A 27050-nucleotide genomic window follows, 5' to 3' on the forward strand; every position below is an offset into this window, starting at 1 on the left:
AACCCTATAAGAGCTAGAGTCCTTTTTGGTACAGCAATTCCTGTTAGGAAAGTTGGGGAAGGTGAATGGTGGAAGGTGAATGTGAATGGTCAATGAGTACAACTCATTGTATAAATCATATTGAACAGCTAAAAAAGACTTAATTAAGACGGTATGTATCCCCCGTTAGATTGACTCAGGATGTTCGAACTTATGTTGGAAGCAATGTGGACAAGTAGGACATTTCATATGTGGTGGTATTGTCCTAAAATTGGGAAACTATGGAAAGAGGTGTTTCAGGTTATATCAGTGGTGGTGGGGCAGCCAATATTACCAGACTTGACTTTGCCGTTATTAAATGTAGGTTTGGTAGACTTACATATTAATGTTCCATGGCCGATTGCTCAAATATTAACAGCAGGATGATTGACTATTGCTGCCTGCTGGAAAACACAACATTTTCCCCAAATAAGATATATATACGCCTTAAGGTAAATACCCAAGCTCAATATGAATTTGCACGGCGTACTTACCGACAGTCGCGACCGCAGGACACTCTCTTCATGTTGGCGTTTCCCTCCCCAAAGAAAAAAATAAATAAAAGAACTTAAAAAAAAAACAATTATATGGACAGACTATTGCTTTCAATGTGAACCATGCAATACTTAATTTCACCTGTGGTGGCGCTGCAGGGAAGAGGAATACTTGCTGCAAGGTTCCCCTACAGATTATTATTGATATGCCGGGGACCCCAACAGTTGGAGCCGCTGTGATCACATTATCATCAGGAGACCCTTCTAACAAAAAGGGATTGTCCAAAGCAAACAACCCCTTTAATGTCTTTATTCAGCTCCTCCTCACTTCTCTTCCAGGTCAGAAATGTCATTCACATAACTGTAATTCGGATTCTGACAGACGGCTTAATAAAGTGCTGGTTTCCTGCATGAGACACTCATCCATGGTTGACTATATCATTGAATGAATTGCTTATTATGCTTCATATGATATCTTAGTTTCCACTTGCTTCACTTAGATTTCATGCTGCTATCCAGACATCTGACAGTGATAACAAAAACTGACTGAACCAATTACTCTCTGCATCTAAATCATCTGCTATACTTTTCATTTGCCATCATGTGACCCCCAAAAAGACAATGAGATAATATCTTGGGCATCATTCATGTTGTTTAAAGTGAATCTCCTCCACCTTTTAACACAATGTCGTTTTAAGGTCCAAAATTCTGTGCTGATTAATTTCCTAATATATCTTTATAGTGGTCGGAGTTCGGTTTTTCTTATATAGTGTTTAAAGTATCCTGTATAGACGTGGATTTAAAATCTAATCTTTTAGCTGCCTTTTGCCACCACTAGGGGGAGTTTAGGAGCTTAATGTATACTGTGTTACTATAGAGTTCAATGAATTACAGCATGCAGTAAGCTCCTAAGTTCCCTCTAGTGGTACCTGCAGGCAGCTAAAATGTTATATTTTATATCTATGTCTATGCAGGGGGTTTGGAAAAGAAAGGTGTGACCTCTATCATGATATATTAAGAAACTAATTAGTACAAAATGTTTAACCGATTTAGATTTAAAAAAAAGATTTCAAGTTTCGATATTCTCTTTTAGTTTGTAGTACTGTCTGGAGTCTGCAGACAGAGCTGGATCAAGATTAGTGGAGAACCCCCCACAAAAATCTTTTTTAGACGACCACCTCCCTACTCAAAGTGTCCTATGGGGTTTTAAAACGTGCTTATTTGACAGTAGAATAAATAAAAAAACATACTTAAAAAAACGTATACTTACCTACCCGATATATCAAAAATATCAGTATCAGATAGTGAGAATGGAACAGCTGCCACGTGACAGCAGCTCTATATTCCTACGATCTGCAAAAATGGTCACAGATAGAAACTCTACTCTGTGTGTTCTCTATGATGACTTATCAAGAATTGTGCTCTGACAACTCAAGTGGTAGAGATGAAGCATATCAAGAGAGATCAATATTTTGAAAAATAAATTGGTTAAAAGGACACTTCATAGTTATATAGGTTGAAAAAAAGATACAGGTCCATCAAGTTCAACCTTTCTCAATTACCCGTCATTCATTGTTAGATTAATTATAACACTTAATTCTATTTGTCAGTACATAATCAGCTAGCCTTTTATTTTAAATGCTGACATAGTATCTGCCATCACTACCTCTTGGGGTAGGGCATTCCAGAGTTTTTCTACTCTAACTGTAAAGAACCCTTCCCTATATTGATGTCTAAAACATCTTTCTTCCACAATGAGCGTCCACTGGTCCTTTGTAGAGTCCTTTGAAAGTACAGATTATGTGCTAGATCTCTGTATTGACCCCACATATACTTATACATGTTATTAAAATCATCTCTAAGGGCCTGTTCACATCATCGTTCGCTTTCCGTTCCGGGGTTCCGTCGGAGGTTTCCGTTGGCTGAACCCTGCAACGGAAAGTCAAACTGAAACCACAGCTTCCGTTTCCGTCACTATTGGTATCAATGGTGACGGAAGCATTGCAAATGCCATTCCGGCAGGTTTCCGTTTTTCTGACGGAATCAATAGCGCAGTCGACTCCGCTATTGATTCCGTCGTTAAAACGGAAACCTGCCGGAATGGTGACGAACGGAAACCATTAGCAATGGTTGCGTCACCATTGATATCAATGGTGACAGAAACGGAAGCTGTGGTTTCAGTTTCACTTTCCGTTGCGGGGTTCACCCGACGGAAACCTCCGACGGAACCCCGGAACGGAAAGCCAACGCTGATGTGAACAGGCCGTAAAACGTCTTTTTTCCAAGCGGAACAAGCCCAATTTCTCTAGCCTTTCAATGTAAGCGACACCTCCCATCCTATTTAATAATCTAGTCACCCACCCTTGAACCCTCTCCAGTGCTCCTATATTTTTTTTACAATTTGTAGCCCACAACTAAATTCCATATTTGAGATGTGGCCTTACAAGGGATTTATTGAGGGGTAATATCACATTTGAATCGCTCTTTTTATACACCCTCAAATCCTATTTGCCTTTGCAGCTGCTGCTTGACATTGAGTGCTGCTTAGCTTATCTTAATACCCAGTTCCTTTTCTTGTTCCGTTATTCCCAGTTTTATTCCATTGACTGTATACGCATTAATACTATGTAACTATGTAAAAAAAAAGAAAGGACACTTGGAGCTAAACGGATACTCTGCTTTATGTGAAGTGCCCGGCTTGACGATCTAATTAACGCAAAGACTGTACCTTTAATGTGTAATTGGTTATTCAAAAACAGAAACAAAAAATGTCATGGAGGTTTATGTACCTATGTAAATGGGTGACATTTGCCCTGGGCAGAGATATATGGTTCGACCAACCTACAAATTATCTATCCATTTCCAATTGATTTCCCAACAATTACTTAACTGTTTCTTGTGAAGAAGGTGGGACATTCATTGTCACAAGGTCACTTTGGAAGTTTTAATTGCCGGGCTTGGCTCTGTCTTTTATTGCTTTCTGTTTGATAAATGGCTCATTGGTTCAAAAGCCGGACTATATAAACAAGCTTATCTCTTCCCATAGTCTTTAATGAAAAATGAGTTGTGAGTATCATTGTTAATCATGGTAATTGTTAATGTTAAGGAGGCTGGTATTATGAGTTTTCCTATTAGACTTTCAATTTATTATACAAAGTGAAGAATCTAATGGTCATCTATGGCATTCTAGTTTTAATTATCTTACTTACCTTTCTTAGAATTTTCCGGTTTTGGGTCATAGAGAACCTATCTTTATGTAACAAATATTAACTGTCTTAAAGGGGAAACATTTATATTGAAATCCATTGTTGGCATATGTAATACTGGTAGCTCTCCAGCCTTTCTTGCCAGTTATGGGGTATATTTGGGCTATATCCAAGGGCATACATAATAAGGAGGCCAATGTGTCTAGTATGGGGCACTTGAAGAGATAGGGCCCAGCCCTGGTTCATCCCATCTATTTTCCTACTGGTTGGTAATAACCTGTGCAGGACTCATCTCTGCTTTGTTAGCAAACAAGGGGTTGAGGAATTGGCCCAAGGGTCTTTGATAGAGCGTGGAGGGCGAAACAAGCACAAGGTCCTTCTGTCCTGGGTGACAAAGTCTGATACCATAATGGGGACCCATTTTGATCTTTGCTATGGGGTCCCCAATTTTCTCTGAACGCCACATGCTATACCATATTATTGCTACTTATAGCAACAATTTTTTCAATACACTCCAGTTGAATTTAAATAATGCTTAAAGGAACAGTGTCATCACAAATAATTTTTTGATATGTTAAAGATGTTAGTGCTTTAATAAAAACGTTTATATTCATTTGTGTGTTTGTGTTTTACTGTTTCTTATTTTTACACTTTTTCTTCCCTATGGGGGCTGCCATTTTTTGTTCCATTTCTGTGTGTGTCGATTAACGACACACACAGACATGGAGTACGGCAGCCACAGTCCCATAGGGACTGTGAACGGCTCCCGTCCCATTCACGTCCGTGTACGGCGTCTGTGTGGGAACTGCGCATGCGCCGCTCCCACACAGTCCTATTCGAAATTGGCGCCGTCCGGCGCCATTTTCCTGTGGACCAGAAGTCGCGGCCGGACAGTAATATTACTACTTCCGGTCGCGGCTTCCGGACTTGTGCACATGGAACAGCGGCAGCAAAGGGAGCGGACGGGCCGGAGGGAGCCGCGGCGGCAGGAGCAGGTAAGAGATTTCAATGTATGTTAGTGTTTGTGTGTGTTTACTACTGTATGTAAACCTACTACACTGTGGGTTACCTCAAAAAATGGCGACACACAGTGTAGGAGGTTAAACCTTTCAAACCCCTCGTTTATCCCGGCACTAGCCAGGATAAAGGAGGGGGGGATGCTGAGAGCTCACTAGAGCGAGGGCTTTTAACCCAATGTTGCAATGCTGCAATTTTGGGAACTAGCTCCATCTAGTGACCAAAAATGGGTAGTATTATAAATTAGAAAAAATTTATAATATTTCCTGACTCGCGAAAAAAATAAAAAAAATTTGAACAATGTTTAATCACCCACACACTAAATGTTTAAATTTTAAAAAAAAAAACATGTTTTTCCGGCAACACCATGCCTTTAACCCCTTCCCGCTCCTTGACGTACTATTACGTCATGGCAGCTGTATCGTTCGCGCTCCATGACGTAATAGTACGTCACGGGAGTAACGGCCGTTTCGGCCGTCCTCCCGACACATACAGGAGCTGTGACGCTGCTGTCTTGTTCAGCAGCTGTCACAGCTCCTACAGCGGGGACCGATCGCTGTGTCCCCGCTGATTAACCCCTTAAAAGCCGCGTTCTATAGAGATCGCGGCTTTTTAGGGGTTAAGCTGCCATCGCCGGCCTGCTACGCGATAGCGGCCGGCGATGGTGACTATGGCAACCGGACACCAAACAATGGCGTCCGGCGATGCCATAGACGGAAGCCTAGTGGGTCCTGACAACGTCAGGACCCACTATGCTTGCTGTCAGTGAGTAGCTGACAGTTCTAATACACTGCACTACGCATGTAGTGCAGTGTATTAGAATAGCGATCAGGGCCTCCTGCCCTCATGTCCCCTAGTGGGACAAAGTAATAAAGTAAAAAAAAAGTTAAAAAAAGTTGTGTAAAAATAAGAAAATAAAAGATTTAAAAGTATTAAAAGTAAAAATCCCCCTTTTTCCCTTATCAGTCCTTTATTATTAATAAAAATATATAAACAAACAAATAAACTATACATAATTGGTATCGCCGCGTCCGTAACGGCCTGAACTACAAAATTATTTCATTATTTATCCCGCACGGTGAACGCCGTAAAAAAAATAAATAATAAACCGAACCACAATCACAATTCTTTGGTCACTTCACCTCCCAAAAAATGGAATAAAAAGAGATCAAAAAGTCGCATGTACCTAAAAATGGTACTGATCGAAACTACAGTTCGTTACGCAAAAAATAAGTCCTCGCACGGCTTTATTGATTGAAAAATAAAAACGTTATGGCTCTTAGAATAAGGTAACACAAAAAGTGAATGATTGTTTACAAAACTTATTTTATTGTGCAAACGCCATAAGACATAAAAAACTATAAACATCTGGTATCGCCGTAATCGTATCGCCCCGCAGAATAAAGTGAATATGTCATTTATAGCGCACGGTGAACGCTGTAAAAAAAAACGAAAAAAAAAACAATCGTACAATTGCTGTTTTTTAGTCACCACGCCACCTAAAAATAGAATAAAAACTGATCAAAAAGCCGCATGCACCCCAAGAAAACTACAATGGATTCCTCAAGGGGTCTAGTTTCCAAATTGGGGTCACTTTTGGGGGGTTCCCAATGTTTTGGCACCACAAGACCTCTTCAAACCGGACATGGTGCCTAATAAAAAAGATGCTTCAAAATCCACTAGGTGCTCCTTTGCTTCGGAGGCCGATGCTTCAGCCCATTACCGCACGAGGGCCACATGTGGGATATTTCTCAAAACTGCAGAATCTGGGCAATAAGTATTAAGTTGCGTTTCTCTGATAAATCCTTTTGTGTTATAAAAAAAATGGTATAAAGAGAATTTTCTTACCAAAAAAAAAATGTAAATTTCACCTCTACTTTGCTCTAAATTCCTGTGAAACACCTAAAGGGTTCATAAACTTTCTAAATGCTGTTGTGGATACTTTGAGGGGTCTAGTTTCTAAAATGGGATGTTTGATAGGGGTTTCTAATATATGGGCCCCTCAAAGCAACTTCAGAACTGAACTGGAACCTAAAAAAATAAATAAATGAGGCAATACTTCGCTTCTTACATTATACTGATAATGAGCCGTGCCCACCCCGAGATGACCCCAGTTTTGACCGTTTGTATAAACGGAGACCCCTATTAGACCGTTCCAGTGCCCGGTTTTCCCAAGCATACACCCCTGAGAAGTGTATTTCTATTGATGAGTCCCTGGTACATTTTAAAGGGAGGGTTCAATTCCGCGAGTACCTGCCGGGTAAGAGGGCAAGGTATGGCGTGAAGATGTATAAGCTGTGAGAGTGCATCAGGGTATACCTACAGGTTTAGGATATATGAAGGAAAGGCCACCCCCAAACCAGACTGCATCCTGGACTACAATAGGTACATGGGAGGGATGGACTTGTAAGATCAAGCCCTGAAGCCCTGAAGCCCTACAGCGCCATGCGGTGTGGTATAAGAAGCTGGCCGGGCACATCATACAGATGGCATTGTACAATGCGTACATGCTACGTCGATGTGCAGGCCAGACGGGAACTTTCCTGGAATTTCAAGAGGTGATTATCAAGAACCTAATCTTTAGGGACCAAGAAGGGGGGGGCACCCAGTACTTCTGGAAGCGAGCCCACACGCATCGTACCAGGGCAACACTTTCCAGGAGAAGTTCCCCAAACTGGCAAGAAGGGAAAAAGTCAAAAGAGGTGCAAAGTCTGCTATAAGAGGGGGATAAGGGATGACACAATATATCAATGTGACACGTGTCCCGAATAACCAGAGCTCTGTATGAAAGTGTTTTAAAATTTATCATACATCCCTTGGTTTATAATTTACCCCAATTTTACTTACCCTGATGCACTCCACACAGCTTATCCCCCCTCGTCTTTCCCCTCTGATCCCTGCTGTGTGTCCAGGCAGCTGATAACAGCCACATGTAGGGTATTGCCATACCCGGGAGAACCCACATTACAGTTTATGGGGTGTAGGTCTCCGGTCAAAATGCTCACTACACATGTAGATGAATGCCTTAAGGGTGTAGTTTTTAAAACGGGGTCACTTCTTGGGGGTTTCAACTGTTCTGGTACCTCAGGGGCTTCTGCATACATGACTTCGCACTAGAAAATCCCCAGTAGGCCAAATGGTGGTCCTTTCCTTCTGAGCCCTCCCATGGGCCCAAATGGCAGTTTATCACAACAAATGGGGTATTGCGGCCCTCAGAACAAATTGCGCAACAGAATGGGGTATTTTGTTTCTTGTGAAAATAAGAAATTTTCAGCCAAAACTACATATTATTTGAAAAAAATAATTTTGTTTTCATTCCCAGCCCAATTCAAATAAGTTCTGTGAAAAAACTATGGGGTCAAAATGGTCACAACACCCATAAATGAAGTCCTTGAGGGGTGTAGTTTCCAAAATGGGGTCATTTGTGGTTGGTTTCTATTGCTTTGATACCTCTGGGGCTCTGCAAATGCGACATGGCACCCGAAAACCAATCCAGCAAAATCTGGACTCCAAAGAACACACAGCGCTCCTTTCCTTCTGAGCCCTCCCATGGGCCCAAACGGCAGTTTATCACCACAAATGGGGTATTGCCGCACTCAGGACAAATTGGGCAACAGAATGGAGTATTTTATTTCTTGTGAAAATAAGAATTTTTGAGCTAAAATGACATATTATTGGAAAAAATATATATTTTTTTAATTCCCAGCCCAATTCAAATTAGTTCTGTGAAGAAACTATGGAGTCTAAATGGTCACATTACCCATAAATGAATTCCTTGAGGGGTGTAGTTTCCAAAATGGGGTCACTTCTGGTGGGTTTCCATTGCTTTGATACCTCTGGGGCTCTGCAAATGCGACATGGCACCCGAAAACCAAACCAGCAAAATCTGTACTCCAAAGAACACACAGCGCTCCTTCCCTTCTGAGGCCTCCCATGGGCCCAAACGGCAGTTTATTGCCACAAATGGGGTATTGATGCACTCAGGAGAAATTGGGCAACAAAATTGAGTATTTTGTTCCCTGTGAAAATAAGAAATTTTGGTAAAAAATTACATCTTATTGGAAAAAATGTCATTTTTTTAATGTCACAGCCCAATTGAAATAGATGCTGTGAAAAAACTGTGTGGTCAAAATGCTAACAACAACCATAAATGAATTCCTTGAGGGGTGTAGTTTCCAAAATGGGGTCACTTTTGGTGGGTTTCCATTGCTTTGATACCTCTGAGGCTCTGCAAATGCGACATGGCACCCGAAAACCAATCCAACAAAATCTGGACTCCAACAAACATATAGCGCTCCTTTCCTTCTGAGCCCTCCCATGGGCCCAAACGGCAGTTTATCACCACAAATGGGGTATTGCCACACTAAGGACAAATTGGGCAACAAAATGGGGTATTTTGTTCCTTGTGAAAATAAGAAATTTTGATCACAAATGACATTTTATTGGAAAAAATGACATTTTTTTCATTTCAGAGCCCAATTCAAATACGTGCTGTGAAAAAACTGTGCGGTCAAAATGGTAACAACAACCCTAAATGAATTCCTTGAGGGGTGTAGTTTCCAAAATGGGGTCACTATTGGGGGATTCCTACTGTTTTGACACCTCAACACCTCTTCAAACCTGGCATGCTGCCTAAAATATATTCTAATAAAAAAGGGGCCTCAAAATGCACTAGGTGCTTCTTTGCTTCTAGGGCTTGTGTTTTAGTCCACGAGCGCAGTAGGGCCACATGTGGGACATTTCTAAAAACTGCAGAATCTGGAGAATACATATTTAGTAGTGTTTCTCTGGTAAAACCTTCTGTGTTACAGAAAAAAAAATGAATAAAATTGAAATTCAGCAAGAAAAATGAAATTTGCAAATTTCACCTCCACTTTGCTTTAATTCCTGTGAAATGCCTGAAGGGTTAAAAAACTTTCTAACTGCTGTTTTGAATACTTTGAGGGGTCTAGTTTTTAAAATGGGGTGTTTTATCAGGGTTTCTAATACATAGGCCCCACAAAGCCACTTCAGAACTCAAGAGGTACCTTAAAAAAAAGGCTTTTGAAATTTTCTTAAAAATATGAGAAATTGCTGTTTATGTTCTAAGCCTTGTAACGTCCAAGAAAAATAAAAAAATGTTCAAAAAACGATGCCAATCTAAAGTAGACATATGGGAAATGTGAACTAGTAACTATTTTGGGTGGTATAACCGTCTGTTTTACAAGCAGATGCATTTAAATTCAGAAAAATGCAATTTTTTCAAAATTTTCTCTACATTTTGCAATTTTTCACCAATAAACACTGAATATATCGACCAAATTTTACCACGAACATGAAGCCCAATGTGTCACGAGAAAACAATCTCAGAATCGCTTGGGTAGGTTTAAGCATTCCGACGTTATTACCACATAAAGTGAAATATGTCAGATTTGAAAAATGGGCTCTGAGCCTTAAGGCCAAAACTAGGCTGCGTCCTTAAGGGGTTAAGCAGTGTATAATGAAAGTCATGCAATTTTCTAATAAACTTTTCTTTCAATTCCTCACTGTTGTTAGAATTTATGATTACTGTCAGTGAATGGGAACAATAATACATACACAGGCTAAGAACCTGTCCAAACCAAGTCCTATCTAGTTGTGTTTTTTTTTACAGACCCAAGCAATCTTATTTTGGTTGACAACACAAAGCTATCTCTCGTCATGGACTGTAGACTTTTAGCTCTTAGCTATACTGACACATTGTAACAAACAGCAGCTGTGTGAAAGTTAGGCTCTGTTCACATATGTATTCAGAGCCTCCATTGCGAGTAGAATAGGTCCAGATGGGGTACAGCCTGTATATAAGAATATTTCCATTCACAGATTGCAAGCAGAGGTCTTGAAAATTGTGTTTGAAAGGTTTTATTTCTAGAATGATTAAGCTTTATTTATATAAAATTGGACAATCCATTTTATTTAGTCATGCACTGAGACCATCCTCCATACACAACAGATCGATGTGGTATTAGTCTGTCTGTCTATCTTGTGCGCAAACCAATAGAAAATGTATGACAAGGAAATAGTCCAGACCAATTGATGAAGGATAAAAAGCTATGTACCACCTTTAACATAATTTTTCTAAAAAGAAAAAAGAAAAAACAATGACTTGGTGCAACTTCCTAAATACATTTTATTAAAATTATTTTTACATTTTGAGATACAGCTGCTTTGTATCCTGTATGCAGAGCAGCTGTATCTAGTACTGAAACCTGTATCAGTCAGGTCAGAGGGACTGACGGCTCAGTGGCAGAAGGTCCTGCGCGATCCACCTGTTATCATCACATCTAAGTTCATAACTTAGATGTGATTGATTACAGGTGGATGCTGCGTGTCAGAGACACAGAGGACCCTCTGACACTGAACCCGTCAGTCCTGCTGACCTGACGGATACAGGTTCCAGTGCTAGATACAGCAGCTCTGTATACAGGATACAAAGCAGCTGCATCTCAAAAAGTAAAAATAATTTTTAATAAAATGTATTTAGGAAGTTGCACCAAACACACTAATGCACAATTTTATTTAAAAATAACCCAAAAATGAAAGAATAATAAGATTAAAAAGAGAATATAATAAGATTGAGCAGGGAAAAGAACGAAGTGCAAATTTGTTGGAGGCAAATTACTTTGAAACCCCTACGGAAGATAGTTTAAAGTTGTGGCTTCAGGCCCAAGAGGAATATAAGGCCTGGTTAATCGAGAAAGCACAAAATAAATTATTTTTTCTGGGGCAGAAAAATTTCTGTGAATCAGGAACACCAAATAAACTGTTAATGAGTATTATTAAAAATCAAAGTCAGAAGAATAATATTTTGGCAATTCTTGATAAAAGAGGGAATATGATTAAGCAAGATTATGAAATTAGATCAGAATTCTTGAATTATTATTCAGAATTGTATGGCTCCGGAAAAAAGTATAATGAAGAACAATTGGAGCTCTTTCTAGATTCAATGTCTTTCTCCCCCTTGTCTGATATTCAGAAAGATGAGTTGGATCGACCAATCTCCCTGGAAGAATTAAGAAATGCATTGACTAGTGTTAAAGGAAATACAGCTCCAGGTTTGGATGGTTTCCCATTTGAACTGTATAGAACATTTGGGGAAGAACTATTACCAGCCCTGTTAAAAACATTGGGTTCGGCAGTGGTAGAGGGCAAATTGCCAAGTTCAATGGTAGAAGCTAATATAGCTTTGATATTGAAACCAGGTAAATGCCCGGAAAGGATGGAATCTTACAGACCTATTTCCCTGTTGAACACGGATGCTAAACTTTTCGCCAAAGTGTTGGCGGGAAGGTTGGCTAAAGTAATCTCTACTGTAGTACATAGTGATCAGCAGGGATTTATTTCTGGTAGAACGGTCAACCAGTGTGTTTGTCGGGTATTTGGGAATATTCAAGTTACACCAGGAGAGGCCCCCCCGCTCCATTCTGTCTCTCGATGCAGTCAAAGCATTTGACAGAGTGGAGTGGGGCTATTTATGGGCAGTCATGAGAAAGCAAGGTTTTGGAGAATTTTTTATAGGAATGGTTAAATTATTATATAATGGTCCTAGAGCAAACATTAACATAAATGGTGAGAACTCAGAATTTTTCAATTTAAGTAGGGGTACAAGACAGGGTTGTCCTCTTTCTCCCTTACTCTTTGCATTGGCAATGGAACCTCTCGCCTGTTTGATCAGAGAGGATGGAAATATTGTGGGTTTTGGAGCTAGGGGGGAAGAGGATAAAATTATCTTATATGCTGACGACCTTTTATTTTTTTTGACGAACCCGGAAAAAAATTGGATTATGTTATATCTACTATTCAAAGATTTGGATTCTATTCTGGTCTAAAGATCAATTGGGAAAAATCCATATTAATGCCACTAGATAAAAGCGATTTAGTACTACAAACAAAAATTCGAATCATATATCCAGGAGAAAGCTTTAGATATTTGGGTATAGAAATTTCAGAGAATATAAAAGAATTTTTGGATTATAATTTGCTCCCCCTTATAAGCGAAATGGAAAAAAAAATAAGAATATGGAACGAATTGCCAATATCAAAAGCCGATAAAATTGTCTTGATTAAAACAGTTCTAATCTCCAAACTTTTATGTGTTTTTGGGGTTACCCCGGTATGGATACAAGATAAATATTTTAAGAAAATCATAACTATCTTTAATAACCTGATTTGGGGAAGGAAGAGAGTTCGGATTAAGCTAGACTACTTATGTCCTTCAAGAGAACGAGGAGGACTAGCATTTCCAGATATTCGAGTATATTACTTAGCAGCACAATTACAATACATACAAGAATGGGATAAGGCCGAGTTCTTACAATGGTTGATCACTAACATTAAAGGCCGTTTTTCAGATATTTATGAGGTGTTAGAATCTGGTCAATTAAAATCTGGAGTTATGGAAAACGTGTTGACAGCACAACTCCTGCATGAATGCTGGAATAGTTTAAGAAATATGACTGGTCGAAATGTTTTTTTATCCTTTTCCCCGTTATGGCACAATCTTAATATAGAAGAATGTAAGGCTATCCCAGAGTTACCATTGTTAAAACTTAGAGGGATTAGATATGTATTAGATATAATGGAAGAAGGAAAAATCAAAACATGGGAAAAATTATCAGTTGATTTTGACTTGACGGAGAAGGAAAGATTCTCCTATATCCAATTAAAGCACGCATTTGATCAATTTAAAGATGGCAATCCTCTCAATAAAGACCATATGGATGACTTCTACAAAAAACTGAGAAAATACAAATGTGAAAAAAAACCTCTCTCCAGGTTGTATAAATCCCTGATGGAAATAAAGTCAAGGAAAATACAATTTAATTGTGTTATTAAATGGGAGAAGGAATTGAATAACGATTGTGTTCTTGATTGGAACATAATATTTCAAAATATTTCTAAAGTATCGATAAGCATGAACCATCAGCTTATTCAGTTCAATTTGATACATAGGCTTTACTATACACCAGTCCTTTTGAGTAAGTTCTCGATTAATAAAGCTTCTAACTGCCCCAGATGTGGTGCAGCGGAAGCAAACTACTTGCACATGTTATGGAATTGTATTAAGATTGCTGATTACTGGGATAGAATTTTTAAAAACATTTTGGAAAAAATAGATCCAGATATAGTGTTTCAACCTCAACTGGTGTTGCTGGGTGATGATTCCAAATTAAAAATTTCTAAGGAAAAAAAATGTGGATTAATAAAACTATTATTTATTGCAAAATTACTAATAGTTAGAAAGTGGATATCTGGCTCCCCACCGGAGTTTAATGCTTGGGTAAATAATGTAAAAATTATAATGAAATATGAGAAAATCTATAATCAAGGCAAACACTGCAAAACCTATTGGGGGGAGTGGTAAGAATTTTTGTTCTTTTTGTTTTTTGTTTTACCAAGATCGGTCTTGAGAGGGTGGGGGGTGGGAGTAGGGGGAAAATGTAAAAATGTGCATAATTGTATTTTCTTTATTCCTTACTTGTATGGAATTTTATATTGTATTGAATAAAAAAAAATAAAAAAAATAAAAAAAAATAACCCAAAAAAACAAAACAAAACCAATGTCCAAGGTGTACATAGCCTTAAGGGGAATTTTACTGATACTTCATCTTGTTTAGTGGTAATCTATCATCAGAAAATGACCGATTGTTGAGCTAACATATTTCACGGTGTCCATAGAGTTCAATTAACAGACAGGCAACGTTTGGCTCTTTCCTTAACTCTCATAGTCTCATAGTTACATACATAGTTACATAGTTTGTACGGTTGAAAAAAGACACATGTCCATCAAGTTCAAGTTCGGCGTGCAAGCGCAGTTACCTCTCCACTAAGCTCTTTAGAGACTGCAATGGCTGCAAAATGATGAACGCAAGTCACCGGACCCAGAGGTGTGACCTGCACCCAACAGATGAAAAAAAATAACATGTTTAATTAAATAAGATGGCGTTTTTCTTTAATTTTGCATATTATTATCTATATTTTTTTTAAATTCTAAAATATTGCAATTTTCACACTGGCCAGAGAGCACTCATAGCGCTTATGGGCACAATAGGTGACCCTTCCTGTCACTTTTCAGCTTGTGCTGTGTACACTGGGGACAGGATCCACCATTGACAATAGGTGATGTCGATCGCTCAGCTCCTCCCCCTCCCAGCAATGTGACCACAGTGCAAATGTCAGAGCATGCTCGCTACACTCTCCGAATGCTCATTACGCATCCTACTGTTTCATTTTAGTGGCCCAAATTTTTGAGCTTCTCATTGTAAGCGACACCTTCCATCTCATTTAATAATCTAGTTGCCCGACTTTGAGCCCTCTCCAGTTCTCCTATATCCTTTTTACAATGTGGAGCCCAAAACTGAATCCCATATTCAAGATGTTACCTTATAAGAGATTTATAGGGGGGTGTCACTACCCTATCACTATCCTGGTTGCTTTCGTGTGCTGGCCGTTTCTTTTGCCAACCCATAAACTAGAATCGGTGAGACGGCACGCAATCGCAGACAACAATAGGACATGTTCTATCATTTTGCGCAACAGATAGACCGTTTTAAAACAAAAAAAAATGGACGTGTGTGCGCTGGCCCCATAGAAATAAATGGTTCAGTATGCTATTTGCAAAAATAAAAAAACACATAGGACATAATCAAAATTTTTGGGAAATTTAAAGTGGACTGCTGAGCAAAAAATGAAAACTTCCCAATGCTCCTGAACGCTAAGGTGCAGTAACTGTGTGAAGACTTTCAGTGAAAAGCTGAGCCGTTTGCTACACACACTTTTCCTGTCGCCTAATTTATAATGAATATATAGACTCTAAACAGAGTTGTATTAATGGCTGGGGACTGCTTCAAAGTATCACTGTCCCCCCAACAAATCAAATAGGCAGCTCCATACACAGATAGTTATGGCACAAAAAGAAAAAAAGAGCTTTTGACGCCAATGTATCAATATATAAAAAGTTATAAATTTTATTTGGACAAACAACATATACATTAAAATTAGTACAAAAAGTATGACTCTAGAATGTTACGGAGACCGCACTCACAAGCTGCTACACACAATAGTCTATGGGCAAGCAAATACCCAACACTGTATAGACCACCCCACAGTTTAAAGTCAAAGACAATGCATAACATAGGGTTTAAATGGTCAGATCGAGGAACTTACCCATGTGTGAGACAGGAAGTGAAGGAGTGTCTGCTCCGCCGTATACCCCGACGCGCGTTTCACTTCGAAAAGCTTCTTCAAGGGGATGTGTAACTGTGTGTGTCCCACCACTACCCCTTTATAGTGTCCATATCCCATGATTACAATTGTGCCCAGCGGCGCATGAACGCTGAAGCAGCCGGAAGCGAGGCAGACCCCACATCCGGCTCCAGGCACGGCAGCGCACATCCGGAATCCCGACGCGTAACGGGAATTCCGGACATGCGCAGTGCGCCCACGGAGACGGAGGGGGGATGCCCCGCACCAAGCCGCCGCAACGGACATGCGCACAGCACCGCCGAATCAAGGACAGTGGGATCTGTCACGGTATGTGTCCCCGGGCCGATGATCAAGACATTCACATGTCAGATGTATCGCCAATAGCTCCCAATACCTCTAATTCCTACATGATCCGACTCTCCAACTCCATCCCATGATCTATTTCTATCCCCAATAGGGGAAGAGAGAAGGGACGCTGGTTATTATATGTAATAATATGTATGGTCATAAAGAGTCCATAAGGCTTAATAGGGCGCAAATTACTGTTACTATGGATATTGTAATTTATAAACGTTCATCATGCCCATTATATATTGCTTAGATCCCATGGATGCTGTCACAGTGAATGCAAAATACAATATTCCTCATATTTGCAGTGATATAACTCAAAACACGGAGGGTACACACAAAAGGTGATAATAATAATGATAATAATTATGACTCCAAAGAAAAATGGAGAACAAACCAATAATAAATGCTTTGTGAAAATGTATAATAAAATAAGTAAAAAATACAAAGGTGCATGAAGTAACCGAGACTAATAAATAATCCCAAAAAGATGATATAAGGTGAAAAAGATTAATAAAGAAAGTTATTAAAAATTGATAAAAATAATAAACAGTGAATGATACAAAATAGAATTATACAATATAATGAAAAACAGTGAATAGTACAAAATAGAATTATACAATATAATGAAAAACCGTGAAGTGGAATTCAAAGTATAAAATATATATAAGTACACGACGGGCATAGGAAACGTATGTATAACAACAATTACATATCTATATATAATCGATGTTACGTCAGCCATATCCATAATTCAAAAGAGGTACATATCAAGGGACCGGTGTCATTGTCCCTATATAGAAGCATTATTGGCAATGCAGTTTTTCTAGAAGTGATGTCCCACGGAGATTCGTAAACTTCAGGCCGATTCCAAAGGACAGAATAAGGGGGCTCGGTCAGTTACTCGTCATATCTAATAAAAACATATAGAATAGATATAATTAAAAATACAAATAGAGACATACACGGGTGGTAGGGACTGCGAGGTAAGCCTACAAAAATGGAACAAAGCTAAGATTCTCATTAAGTCCCCGTGGAGTCATGGATCCCAACATAACTATCCATTTGCTTTCCCTTTGCGCCAACACCTTCTTCGCATTACCCCCCCTGATGCCGCAATGTATCCTATCAATGCCCTTCACCAGAAAGGTTTTTGGATTGGAATCATGATAAAGTTTGAAATGTCGGGGTATCGTTTTTAATTGTGCCAAATCGTCGACCGTGCGAGCATTCACAATATCCCGCACATGTTCACGGGTGCGAATTCGCAGTTCACGTGAGGTTAGTCCAACATATATCTTGGAACATCCACATGTAGCAAGATAAATAACGTAAGCGGTACTGCACGAGATATAGTCCCGAATCTCAAAGTGACGTACTTCATCAGCTGATGAGAAGTCAGTTGCCCGACATATATTGGCACAGGCTCTACATTTGCCACAAGGAAAGCAGCCCTTTCTGGGTCCGCTTGAGCCAAAAGGCGCCGTCTGACGTGGGACATAGTGACTCTTCACCAGTAGATCCCGCAAGTTCCTAGCTCTTCTAGCTGTCATAAGGGGTCTATCAGACAGATTTTGAGCTAACTGTGGTTCAGACATAAGAATGGGCCAGTGTCTCTCCAAGATGCCACGCATCTTATTCCACTGCCCATTGTAAGTCGATATGAACCTTACCCCAGGTTCCTTATCCTGCTGCTGTTTAGAGGTGAGGAGATCTCGGCGTGGCGTTGTTTTTGCTCTCCTATAGCCAGATTTTATAGCTCTCTTACTATAACCTCGTTCCAAAAATCTCTCCCTTAAATCTGCGGATGAACGCTAAGGTGCAGTAACTGTGTGAAGACTTTCAGTGAAAAGCTGAGCCGTTTGCTACACACACTTTTCCTGTCGCCTAATTTATAAGCAGGATTTTTTTATTTTTTTTGCCATAGTGAAGATAATGAAGGGGAGGCTTTATCCTCAGTTCCCCGGGCTGGACCTTGCTACCTCCCTCCTCCCCTCTCCGCTAGTCACAGCATGAGTTGCTGTATGTCCATTGTAATGCCCAAGAGACTATAAACTGTTCATTTACTCCGTCACTGTGTGAAAGGTACTGGAAGGGCTGTAGTGAAGCTTCAACTATCACAGAGTCTGCAGAAATGGATGGATCAGAGATCCTTAAACATGTAAACTGAGATCCAGTTAGAAAAAAAACAGGTTTGCTAATAAATTTGGCCCAATAGAGCCATTTTATTATACACCCTTTGCCACATAGCCGGGCATTTTCTCCTGAAAGTCTATTTTCATTTGAAACACAATATTAGAAAGAGATTTTCTTGATGTCCTCCTATTGTAGGGCCATTTAAGGATGACTAAGAGAGAGAGAACATTGACCTATGTATTTGACAGCAGCGTGGCACACGGTCAGATTATATATAATTCTATTGACGTCTTGACATTTTCCTGAGGAGAAAAGTTGCTCGACTTCAGTTAACTTTAAAAATATCATATCATCAACTCCAGAGTTATACTGTCAGCAAATGCAGCGGAAAGGAAGAAAGTGAGGATTTATCGATGTTACCGAGCCCAAACCAGATGACGGTGAAAACAATTGCGGATAATTTATCAAAACTAGTGCAAAGTTGATGACTTTCTCATTACAACCAATTCGATTCCAGCCCTTATTTTCTGAAGGCTCTTAAAAATTTCCTTGCTTTTTCCTTGCACTAATTTTTTTAAAGGGCTTTTCTGAGATCTGATACTTTTTTTCAATTTACTTGCGGCCGCCTTAGTTTTCCTCACATAGACTGCCCAAAATACCTTTTTTTCCTTTTCAAGTCCTTTCCGCCCTAAAAAGTTCTAGTGTTGTCAGGCAGCACTTTGTTTACAACCCTTTTTTAATTCTATGACCGCTTCCGGGTCTGCTCCCAACATGCACTAGTTTTCTCCCAGCAAGCAATGCACTGGGATCGCAGGCTGCTTCAAACCCACCATACTGAACATGAATGGTTGAAAAAGACATTCTTTGAACCCAGATGAAGCCTGGTCGACTGAGACACCCCACGCGCAGTACAGTGTTCCGGCTGGCAGAGGCATTCGTCCGTAAGAAGAGAATAGCGCTGAATGGTCGGGACGTCATTGGAAGTCCTGAGTTCCGATGGGGGTGACGTTACGCGACCAGACTCGGGAAGAGGAGAAAACAAGATCTTTCTAAAAGTATATGTGAAAGTTACTTAAATAGCAAATTTGAATAGCAGAGCTAATACTTTTCGAAAACTGGAAAACTCCTTTAAGTCTCGCCATGATTGAGATAGATAAGTGGAACATTATAGAAGGCCTCGCAGAAAGAATAAAAGAAGAATTTCTGTACATTAATAAAGCAAATAAAAAACATTTATAAGGCCAAAGCCTGAGGCTGCACTACTGAGGGATTCTCATGACAACATTTCCTATTTTACATAGTTAGTACGGTCGAAAAAAGACACATGTCCATCAAGTTCAACTAAGGGATGGGAGAAAGGGAAGGGATTAAACAAAAATTCTACACATTGACATAGGAGCTGATATTTTTTAATTCTAGGAAATGATCGAAGCTTTTTTTTGCCGCCATCTCCTGTCCCTGCTGTGATCAGCTCCCGCGGTAGACTATTCCACAGATTCACAGTCCTTCTGCCAGGCTCAGTGCTGTCATGGGGGCCTTGTGTGGATCTAAATCACCAAATACACCGATGTCCCCACATATACACACGCAGGTACCACTATTTATATCAGGCAGGAAGTAGATATCGTTCTATTTGGCGATTTGAATAAACAATAGGGGGTTATTTGTTAAGACTGGCATCTCATACACCAGTCTAAATATAAAGAGTAAGATGAGCCTAATATAGGCGCATCCCTGGCGCCAAAATGACAAATCTACTCTAGCTACGAACTGGGGTAGATGTGCACTATAATTTATGGCAGTTTCTGGCAGAGATCAAAGTAAATTTGTCAAGCCGTTGGTGGCTCTTCCCCTTTCCGCTGAGCTCAACCCACTTTTTAGAAAAGTGGCGCGAGCGGTGGAAATGGCACAAATTTCTCAATGTTTCCCGCAAATTTTGACTTTTGTGTCATTTGCGACTTTTAAGTTAATAAAGTCCCCCCAAGACCTCCATGACTCCACTGTCTCTACATTATTCCCATCTTTGAATATAATGGCATATCGCTAGGATATGCCATAATGTTTTGAACATCTGGGAACATCTGGGAGTCCATCATCTGGGACTAAACATGTGAATAAAGGGACCACATTAATGGTAACTCTGCAAGGGAAAATCAGAAGGGCCACAACACTAAACCAGCACTGTGGCCCCTTCCTTCTCAACAAATATTAAGTACTATAACACTGCCCCCTAAGGACCGTAATATGGAACTGACTAGAACAGATTATTTGTCATGCAGGATCTTGTTTTGGCTACCGGGAAAATAAAGCTTTTGTTGAAATCATGGACAAGCCAAGTCCTCCAGAGGAAGAGCCCCTCTTTGCAGCGGCTCTCTGCTTGGCTAATAGATACTTTTTGAATATTATCTACTGCCCAGTAAACTGGTACAAAGGGTAATGGTCCATAACATTGTCATTCTTATTTTTCATAGGATTTTGGAAATTATTGGTAATTATACATAATATAACAGATCCTAGAACATACCGTCCATTTCCCTGTACCCTATACAGCAGGAAATCGCAGTCTGTGTGGTTTCATGTGGTAAAGCTGGCATGGGAGAATGTTCTGATAAGGACTGACCCGAGGTTTTATTTATAAACTGGCGCTTTTTATCTGGGCAATAAAGATCACTGAATGGTTGAACTCTATAGTCAATGTTTGGCACAAACTGGACACTAGCATACTATTTGGGCATTGTTGCATGATATCTAGGACGTGGAGGGCACTATCTGGGTATTGTATTTACTATTTATCTGATCAATTTATGGCTGTCACATCACTATCTTGGCAAGAAATGTAATATTTTCTGGTCAATGTATGACATATCTTGGCAATGTATAGCACTAACTGGTCCCTGTATGACATTATGTGACCACTGGTACTATTTATCTGGGCAATGTATTATGTTTTCCTGGTATCTTGGCACTGTATGACACTATAAGGGCAAAGCCCCACGTGGCGGAATTGCTCTGGAATTTCGCTACGGACACTCCGCAGCGTTAATCCGCAGCGGACCCGTTTCTCCATTGCCTTCCACTGCTTTTTAGTAGGGTTCGTTTAGACGATGCGGAAAATTCCGCTGCGGAGCATAGGCTGCGGTGCGGAATTTGGTATCCGCAGCATACAATGGTTGTTGCGGACGTGTAGCGGACTTGTTGCGGACTCATTGCGGAAGTTCTCCATTGACTTCAATGGAGATTCTAAATTCCGCAATGAAGTCCGCAGATGTTATGTAGATGTTATGTGTGCTGCGGAGCGTATTTGTTTTACTAACATGACATTTCTTCATTCTGGCTGGACCTATGTATTTCTAGGTCTACAGCCAGACTGAGGAAGTCAATGGGGCTCCCGTAATTACGGGTGACTATGTGTGTGCACCCGTAATTATGGGAGCGTTGCTAGGCGACATCAGTAAATAGTCACTGTCCAGGGTGTTGAAAGAGTTAAGCGATCGGCAGTAACTGTTTCTGCACCCGGGACAGTGACTACCGATCACAATATACAGCAACCTGTAAAAAAATAGAAGTTCATACTTACCGAGAACTCCCTGCTTCTGTCTCCAGTCCGGCTTCCCAGGATGACGTTTCAGTCCAAGTGACGGCTGCAGCGGTCACATGGACTGCCGCGTCATCCGGGGAGGTCAGGCTGGATGGCGAAAGAGGGACGCGTCACCAAGACAACGGCCGGGTAAGTATGAAATTCTTTTACTTTCACTAGGGAAAGTGCTGGCCCTTCTCTCTATCCTGCACTGATAGAGAGAAGGGAAGTACTTTCACCTCAATACGCAACGGCCAGTCCACATCAATTTACTGCACATTTTGGGCAGATCCGCAACAGAATCTGCAACGCAGATTCTGTGCGGCATTGATGCGGACAGTTGCGGAAGAAATACGCCACGTGGGGCCATGCCCTTAATACCATCTGAGCGCTGCAAGCACTGTGTGGACATATGCACTATAACTACCATGTATCTGGGAACTATATGCACTACTGATATATACATATGCGGCACTATCTGGGCAATGTATGTCCATCTATATATGATACTACGTGACAGTATTATTTGGGTATTGCATTGTCTTATTTTTATATAATTTAATTATGGAGGGGGGGGGCACAAACATCACAAAATGTCAATGCATATTATTTTATTAAGCTATGTCCTATTTTTTAAATGCCAAAGGACAGTGCCATGCATTTATTATGAAATTAAAACCCTTCTCTAGCAATTGTATATACAGATTAATTGTTGGATAATAGTCATTACAATCAGTTTCCACCACAATTTCAATTTACTACGTCGATATTTGCAAAAAAAAAACTTTTGTTGATATTACTTTCAGAAGAAAAATTACAGATAAACTGTCCCTTAATACCATTCATTTGTCATAGACCCCTTATTCCTATATACCCACAATGCAATTATGAGGTAAATTAATTATTCGCCTGCCAGTTACCACCACCCAGCAGCACGGTCTCGGTTGACTTGGTGTTGTTCTGCTTAGATTAAGTATTTAACCTCTCCTTTTCCCTGAGATTCACTACAAGATCAGCACCGTGTCGATGATATAATTATTATTAATTTAGTTTCTATGTTTCATTGTCATTGTTAATTACTTGTCGGTAATCAGCTAACGTTTAATCTTCCATGTTGGATAATTTTTGTTTTTCTTAATTGCAGCCTAATATAATTTTGATGCCAACTCAGGCTTTTTCTTTCAAAGAAATCACTAACACTTTCCATGCCAGAAATGTTACATCCAGGGAATCATTTAGGGCACGTCCAGACGTGGCGGAATTGCTGTGGAATTCTACTGCGGCTGTTTTTTACAGTTGTTTCAATACATTTTTAGGCAAGTTAGTTCAGACGTTGCGGAAAACTCCGCTGCGGACAATAGGCTGCGGTGCGGCATTTTCCCTCCGCAGCATGCACTGTCTGTTGCGGAGAAGAAGCGGAATTTCACTGCGGATTTCAGCCTTTGCAATGCAAAAACTGAAATCTGTGGCAAGTCCGCTGTGATATCTGCAACGTCTGAATTACCTGTCAAATATGCAAATGTTGGTGCAGATTCGTTGCGTAATTGCCCCAAATCTGCACCAACATTTGCAGCGGAAAAACTCCGCCACGTCTGGACGTGCCCTTAGAATTGGATTTAAAAGGAATTATTGTTTATTTTATGGTTTCTTACATACTTCATATGAATGCTATAAACATTGGAGATTGGTACTGTAGGTCTTTATTTTAAAGAGAACTTGTTTTAAAATTCTCACTGGAGAAGTGGATCCTTGATCTGCAATCGGCTAAACTGAGCTATGGAGTCCATACACAAATTTAGAAGCAAGCTCGCAATGAAATCCTCAATTAAATCTGCATGTATTACATGTGGATTTTGACGCAGATTTTGGTGCGGATTGCACCCTATGCATTGCAAATCCACAGTCAAAATCCGTTACAAATCCGCAACAGAATTGACATGCTGCAGATTCGAAAATCTGTACCGTGTCCTCAATTCCACGCAGTTATTTTCCGCTACATGTGGACTTTTTTTTTTGTCGTTTTGATGTGAAGAATAGTTCCGCATGCAGCACTATTCTTCCCATCAAATGGAATTCGCGAGCATCCAACTTAAATGTGAACACAGCCTATAACTAAATTTGCATTGTGGCGATGAGAAAAATGAACATTGAACAACTCAGTACCCAGTGATGGCGAATAGAGTGTTACGTGACCTATTTTCCATTTTCTGAAGAAATTTACTATGAATCACAATCTATTCCATTAATACTTTGCCATTTTTACAAGCACCCAATCATTTATTGTAATAATATCCCTCATCTTCATCTTACAACACAAAGTCAAGGCGTACAGATAGAGATTATAAAAAAAAAACACATATGCACATACCGCAATGTAAAAGCTGCCACCAGTAATTATTAGACTCCCACTTAGACGGAGCCGGTAGCCTGACATGACGTATTTATAAGACTCCGTCAATTGATTCCACCAGCTTCGGTAGGGTAAGTGAAGCTCATCTTTGCTTAGTTAATGTTCCCGCATAAAATATGTAGCTCACCCAATATAATGTGGCACAGCTGAATTCAAAATATAATGGGAAATGGAAAAATTGTATTCCTTTCATTTCATTATAAAAGTAATAAAAATGTGTACGTTCAAACCCATTGCCGAATGCTTTATACTTTACATATCCAGGAAGGGATAATAGAATTGAGGACGGCATAAATTACTACTGGATATTGAGTGAGGTCGAGTTTCAGACTCTGTATTTCATAATATTCCTCATACTTTAAGCAATGTGACATATCAATTTACTTTTGTCCATTCAGGGGACTCGAAATGATGGAACGGAAACTTATTTACCATATAACCTCTTAAAGGGTATAATTAAGGTTAAAATAATCATAATGTAACGAATGGTATTTTCTCCAAGTGCACATTATTAAAGCATTATATGCTCTTTATACTTGGAAAGGCTTCTATAAAGCAATAAGGGAGAAAGGCTGAAAGAAAAGTACAGAATTTTTGGACTTTATTTTTCCAGCCGCTGAGGAATCTATTTTTAAAATCTACTGTTGTAGGGCTATTTGTCAAAACTGCAAAAAGCAACATTTTTGTGTTTTTGTTCTTGTGATTGCACTTTTATATAAAAATGTAGTTATATTATGACTCCAGTCATAAGAAATGATTTATATAATATAAGGATGCATTTTTTATTCTTCATGATCTCTATTAGGGGTACGAGGAATGAATGGACTGAAATAGCTTGAAGCTTGTGGCCCGAAAGTAAAATCTCTCCAATGGTTCCCCCCGGCAGCACATGCCATTTATATTACTGCAGTTCTCTTATTTGGCCAAAAAGATTTTGCCTTACCTTAGGCATCAGAGCCTGGGTGCAACTACAACCTCTGTACTCCTTATTACTACCAGGAACAGATAGACTATATGGTTCCGCAATGAGGCAGTTACAGGTCCCAATTTTTTCACCATGCCACACATAGTGCCATCAGTAGTCTTAGCCTGCCCCTGGTGAAAAATACCATGGTTATATGTTGTGTCTATAGCGGTCAACACACAGAGAAATGGCATAGGCCCCAATGGGTACCAGGAAGAGAAGGACTGAATGGTTTGGCGATAAGGCTGTTGAGGTAATACATAATCCCATTTAATTTATCATCATCCCATCGGTAGTGCCATCAGCAGTCTCAGTCCGCCCCTGTTGACATTTACAGGGGCGTAACTAGGAAAGATTGTGCCCCATAGCAAACTTTTGACTGCCCCCTCCTCTGGGTGCCACACACAGCCCCCCTGTAGATAGTGCCCCCCAGTAGGCTCTGCCATACTTGCCCCCTGTAGACCATGCCATACAGCCCCCCTGTAGACCATGTAACACCCCCTTGTATATAGTGCCCCTTTGTAGAAAGTGCAATGCGGCCCCCTTTGAAGAGAGTGCCCATCACCTCTCCCCGTAGATAGCACCATACAGTCCCCCTGTAGATAGCACCCCCACCTCCCCTTTGTAGAAAGTGCCATACATCCCCCCTGTAGATAGTGTCATTCAGCCCCCCTGTAGATAGCGCCATACAGCCCCCATAGATAGTGCGATACAGCCCTCCTGGAGATAGCACCATACAGCCGCCTTGTAGATAGCACCATACAGCCCCCCTGTAGATAGCGCCGTACAGCCCCATATAGATAGCACCATACAGGACCCCTGTAGATAGCTCGATACAGCCCCCCTGTAGATCGTGCCATACAACCCCCCCTGTAGATACTGCCATACAGCCCCCCACTGCAGATAGTGCCATACAGCCCTCCATAGATTGTGCCATACAGACCCCCCGTAGATAGTGCCATACAGCCCCCCCTAGAGGTAGTGCCATACAGCCCCCCGCCTGTAGATAGTGCCCCTAAAACAAATAAAAAAAAACAAAACATTAAACTCACATAGGTTCCGTTCCCGCGATGAACGGAGCTTCTACAAAAGCCTTTTCAACGCCGACGGGATCTTTGCGTAGACTGGCGTCATCCAGTGACTTCATCACGCCGTCCTGCGCAGGGATCCTGTCCCTGTGCCTGATAGGCTGCAAGCCGAACGACTTGTAGCCAATGGCAACGCAGGGATGCCTCCCTGCTCCGTCATAGTATTCAATAGTCTCTGCGTCCTAAGGATGCAGATACTATTGAATGCTAGCGGCACCACCGGGCAAACTTAATACTCACCATACTCAAGAGGTCGCCGTGAAGTGGCAAGTGGGCTTATACAGTTTGATCAAAATGTTTACAAAGAACCTCATGTTCATGTTTCTAAATTATGCCTAGCGGCTCAGATCAACGTATATACTGTGGATTGTGCGGTCCATGTCTAGTTTCTCACAATGTTAATACTCACCTAGGCCCCATTCCTAAGACAAACGGAGCTGTTCGAAAGTATCAACGGCAACGCGATCCTTGCTTAAGCCGGCGTGATCCAGTGACGTCATCACGCTGGCCTGCACATGGATCCTGACCCTGTGTGTAAAGGATCTGCCAGGTACTACGTCTGTGTATAC

Source organism: Rhinoderma darwinii, chromosome 1 (genome assembly GCF_050947455.1).
Source record: "Rhinoderma darwinii isolate aRhiDar2 chromosome 1, aRhiDar2.hap1, whole genome shotgun sequence".
Classification (NCBI taxonomy): domain Eukaryota; kingdom Metazoa; phylum Chordata; class Amphibia; order Anura; family Rhinodermatidae; genus Rhinoderma; species Rhinoderma darwinii.